Source organism: Phyllostomus hastatus, unplaced genomic scaffold, assembly GCF_019186645.2.
Source record: "Phyllostomus hastatus isolate PE091 unplaced genomic scaffold, TTU_PhHast_1.1 phas_contig_86, whole genome shotgun sequence".
Taxonomy (NCBI): domain Eukaryota; kingdom Metazoa; phylum Chordata; class Mammalia; order Chiroptera; family Phyllostomidae; genus Phyllostomus; species Phyllostomus hastatus.
Window position 1 is genome coordinate 5,830,355 of NW_025333977.1, and position 6,000 is coordinate 5,836,354.

A 6,000-nucleotide genomic window follows, 5' to 3' on the forward strand; every position below is an offset into this window, starting at 1 on the left:
ATCAATGTGCGGTTGTTGGGGGTCATGGCCTGCAACCCAGGCATGTGCCCTGGCTGGGAATCAAACCTTCGACACTTTAGTTTGCAGCCCATGCTCAATCCACTGAGCTACACCAGCCAGGGCTGCATATGTATTTTTTTAAAAAATTATGTGGTGATAATTTCCCGATATCAATCAAGTATTTTTAGATGATAAGATTTTTTGGCTAAAATATATTGCAGCTGATAGATGTACCATAAATTATTTCCATATTTGAGGTCAAAGAATAAACTTTGCTAATTATCATTTCAGGTAGATTATGCAAATCTAAAATTCTTGTTGTAATTAAATTTATTGGGGTGACTTTGATTAATAAGATTATATAGGTTTCAAGTGTACAATTCTATGGTACATCATTTGTATGTTGCATGGGGTGCCTACCACCCAGAGTCAAATCTTCCTTCTGTCACCATACATTTGACCCCCTTTACCACCTTCCCACCAGCTTTCAAAATGGTAAATGTAAGAAATTTTAAACTAGAAACAAGTTTATGAAAATATAGTTATAGTTAAAACATGATTTTCATTCTAAGGCAAACTTAAGGACAAAATAATAATGATATAAGCAGGAGATACAAGTAACCGATGAGAGAGTCAGATCCGAGTTATATATAGAGGGACCCCACAAAGAACCAAAACCAAGTATAAATTAACATTGAGCCATTCATATGTTAAGTGCTGTTGTGAAGGAAATATATTCCCAAGGGTCACTGAAATGAAATCAGAACAAAAGCTATTGGATGTAGGCTCATAACATCTGGACATGCTCCAGTAAAAGTTTAAACACTTCAAATTCTCATTTGTCTGGCGATATTGACTGGTTTCATTGCCATTTTACTAACGCAGTTGGAGCTATGCTTTCCAGTGACCTTCCAAGCAATGTGCATGTGGGATTATCTCATCTGAGCACTGACAGGGCATTTTAAATGAATTTGCACTTTACCTTTGCTAAATATGCAAATAACCTTTGATTTCTGATTGCTGTGTGCACATTTGCAAGTATATGTGATTTTTGAATTGAGCTCCTCTACATTTAATCTCATGTAGTAATATTGACCATAAACTCAGTCTTTTAGTGAAAATATATCCCCTAATACAAAAGGAACTAAAGATCATGCTGTCAATCCAACATATTTCTCCAATGCTTTGCATTTTTGTACTTATTTAGAAATATTTTAATGTATTTTATTCTAGAATAAATCACTATTGAATATATTAATGAGACATATAGGGAAAGTAAAATAACAGTATAATAAATAAGAAACATCTCTTCTTGGACTTTTTTGGCTAAGATCATATCTGTTCATATCTATTCTGATCAGTTTAATAAATAAGAAACAAAATCTCAAAGATATTGAACTTCCCTTATTCTAAATGGCTAAAAACAAAAGAACCAACAGTGATATTCATGTCTTCTAACATTTAATCTTAATTTTTTATTAATCAATAAATTTACTTGCTTTACCTTTATTTAAAACTTTTAGTTATGGTAAAAATAACTATTATTACTATTCCTGTTATGATTAAGAATAACATAGTACACTCTATTTTTACCATTTCACAAAGCTTGTAATGATCTTCTTATCCATCTGACTATCCATCTTTATTGTTTATCATTTCATTTGATTTTCCCAGTCATAATGTAGTCTCTACTACTATGGAGGGTACAGTTCATACCACTTCATACCTTCTCAGGCTGCTACCACCCTCCCTTTCAACCTCTTCAATTCTGTATGTAGATTACTTTTAACATGTAAAGTAAAATATGATTTCTAATAGAAAATCTTGATTTATCTCTCCTAGAAAGGTCTTCCTTTGCATCACAATTCTTTCCCTATAGCATCATGTGCAACCTATCAATATTTATAGAGCATTGCGATATTTATTTAAATATTTATGCTAATAACAGCTGGATGCATTGTTAAGTTAATAAATCCATACTTTTTATGACTCCTCCCTGGCAGTAGAACCTTTTGGGGGACTGGAATGGATCCTAGCAATGTATTTACACAGTATTTTAAATTAAGATCCAACTTGGATGGGTATCTCATTGACCTGATCCCAGTGTTATGCATGCTGCTTTTTCTATTGGATGATATGCCTACTATTCTCTTACAAATGATGGAGGAGAGAGAAGCTACTATACAAGTATACCACAGGGGTGACCACAATCACATGCAAATTAAAAGTGGCACCCCCGGTTTTTTACTGTTGTAGAATATAATGTTTAAAAGCTTGCATGGAAGTAGAAGCAGAGAAGTGAGTCAGGTACTTGGGTTTCCCATGAATCACCTGAAGGATATGAGGTAAATAGCCAAGTAAAAAGTGAAAATAAAAAAAGACTAAGGCCAAATTTTCAGCAGTTATATGTGGCTAAGGAAACAAAATTAGAATTCATAAACCTGAAATAAAGTTGGTCTTCAATATAAACAAACAAGTAAATAAATAAATAGAAAAATAAAACACATGTACACAGAACAAAACAGAACAAAACAAATCAAAACTAAGTTGGGGCCCATGGGGGAATATTTAAGAAGTGCAAATGAACCAAACTACAAAGATTATACTCCAGAAAGGAGGCATTAAGATAAGGTGACCCACTCCTTTGTTGCTTGACCAAAGACAGTATAGGAAGAATGCTTCAACTTAAGTGTTATATGTGTACATATATATTTTTTCACACAGAATATCTTACATTCATTCAAAATTTTTAGAATTTACTATGCATGCCATGAGAGTACAAAAGACATGAAACAGATGATGGAAGCATACTCAAACATACTCAAGATGTTGAAGTTATAAAAAATAGACTTAAAAAGAAACAAGTAAATTATTAAACATGTTGAAAAATTGGAGAATTTCACCAGAGGACAAAAATCAATAGAAAAAAAATCAAATGAAAATTCTAGAACTGTAAAATGTAATAAAATAATTTAAGAAATATCTAAAAGGAGGTCATATCAAACAAGAATTTTATTATATTGAATGTTGTATCAGCAGAAAATAACCAGAGAAAAGTACAAAGAGAAAAAAGAATGGATATACAGAAAAGAGTGTAAGAAACTAAGTTACAACAGTGGGCAACTGTAACATAATTTCATTGGGCTACTTAACATCAGGTAAAACAAATTATTCAGAGCTACTCCATCTGACAAAGATTTCCAATAATGTTGGCACATCCTCCTCTAATGCATTTTTAATTTCATAAAGAGAATAGCCTTGGTCCTTCTACTTGAACCTGGTTAGCAGTTGTGTTATGTAAGGAATCCATTTCAAAATTTCCACCTCACTGAATCACTTGACCTCTATTCAACATTCTACAAAGCCATGCAGTAGAGTGATTAGGGCAAGATTTCAGTAGCTAGACTTTCTCTTTTCAAGTTCTTACTTGGCATTTGCCACTTCCAAGATCTCAGGAAACTCACTTAGTAACTTCTGTGCACTTCAGTGTTTTAACTTGTATAGAAGGCATAATAATGTAACCCATGCCATACAGGTTTCTGAAGGAAAAAAATAAGTTAATGCTTGTATTGTGGTTAGAGCATCACTTATACATACTAAGTGCTCAATACATTTGTATCATCATCACCATCACTGCTATATTTTAGCTCCATTACTATGCACAATGATTAGAATCTAATATTTTAGTAACAGTAAAGATGTGCAGAGTACTAATTACATCCAGGCATTTTTCTAAATAGTTTGCTATATTAACACATGTAGGTCTCACTATAACTCATGGCAATGAGAATGGTAGAGAGTAGAAAAGTAAGGAACAGAAAGGAATTGTGCTCATTGTGTGTTTATACAAATGAAGAAAATGTAATGGGAATAAAGAATAAAGAGAATTAATCCTTCTTTGCTGCTTAGCTCTGATTGATCATTTAAAAAAGTGTATCAGTATTAGAAAACATAAATGCATTGCTAACAAGGTGAATAAGTGCAAATTATGAATTGGTTCATTTAATTTATTAATGTCACTGGAAAGGCATTTTTCATTCCTGCACCGTGGTTGTTTCACAGTAGTATTACTTCCCAGTAGAAGAGACTGTTATGTACACATGAAATAAAGTTATATCAGAGGGAATGAACATATACACAGAAATGGCCACACAAGAAAGGTTCATTCAAATGGCGTTTAGAAAATGTAAACAAATGGAGAAAAATAAATGCAAATCTTTTTGTTACCAGTTTAGCCATCAAAATAGTAGTGTTCTAATGCATTTATATCAAAGCTGTGGCTGATGCCTCTCATCTCAGGAGAACCAATTTGGGGTATCTCTCCATAACTCTGCAGAGTCACCAAACTGGTAGCATGAAATTGGTATTTTTACATACATAAAATGAATACATTTGTCAGAATACTGCTGGATGCAACTCTGATGATTTAGAAAATATGGACATGCATGTATCTTCATTGTAGCAACAAATTACAAACTACGAGTAAAATAAATGAAAAAAGTAGCCTCTCAGTTTATAATTCTATTGTAAGTTACATGATAATGTGTTTTCCAACTGTTTTTGAAAATATCACCCTAGTTAAAACATTGCTTTCATTCTAAGCCAAATTTATTTTTTCTAGGAATTTGCCTATACACTGAGAGAAATGTCTCTGACCTTGTTTACACTATATTTTCTTTGTGTATCTAAGTTTTTATGTGATTGTTTAATATCCACATTTTCAAATATTCCCTGTGATCCCATTTCATACTGTGCCCAGTTTAGAAAATGTAACTCAGTATATAAAAAACAAGTCAATACATACACTTTACAAATGATTCCCAATATTTCAGAATAAAAGTTTGTGTACACAGTCTTTAATTTTTCACAGCTTTAGCTAATTCCATTCTTGTTTGTGACTTCACTGATTATGATAATATTCACAGCAGAAGTTGTAAATTTATTCTAAAAACATACTTATTTCAGCAGTAGAATGTAAAGTTTGCATGCACTGTTGGAGGAGTGGAAGTTACTCTCAGGTAAATTGAGAATTCAAGTGTGCAACGTTAGCCTATTGATCTAGAGAAATTAAGAAGATCTGACTAAAGTTCAGGAAACAAAGTCAATAAAGGGGCAATGCTTTCTCAAGGAAGAACTTGAAATCTAAGAAAGCATTAACAGTGGAAGATACTTATATCTGCAACTCAAAAGCTTATAAAACTCTCACCTGTTATTTAGAGCTTATTCCTCTCAAATGTTATATGACAATTCTTGCCTTAAGATGTGTATCAAAAGTGCAGCAACATAGAGCAAAGGGTGCTCAAGTGTGTTGAATGTATTAATACCTTTTCCACAAGAATAAGTGCTTTTCATCAAAGTGCATTATACTTTTATTCAGGGAGTTCATTCCTGGAAAACTATGAGTACTCTAAAGAATTATGGGACCAGGTCAATATGGTTTTGGAGAATAGCCCAGTATGAAGTTGATCATTTAAGAAAACTAGAAAGTGTATTTAATGTCATAGGCCAAGGGCTCATATTAATATCAATATGTACTGGATATAAATATTATCCAAGATTATTTGTAGCAATATACAGAGAAGCAATTGATGGTGACCTCTGTAATAAAATATTAAAACAAAGCTAAAGATGTTAAAGGAAAAAGCTTCATTACTGTGTTTCAATGATGACTATACAAATCTTACAATATTACAGAGCCCAAAAATAGCATAAGAATTAGATCGAGTTATTAATGTTCTCTAAAAATATAACATGCCATTTAAGAGTAACAGTTCAGTTGACTATAAACTAGAATGTAAACATTACTAACACTTTAAGAAGTTAAAGTATAACTATTTAGAGTAAGCTAAAAGTAGATTCACATATTTTTTTAAGTAATATACTTTTCATTTTCCTGGAAATGTGACTGCTCTTCTGTGAAAGATTATAACATTTGTCTGATTCTAACAAAAAGAAGTATGTGATGCCATAGGAATATGAAATTAACCTTTGATCACATCA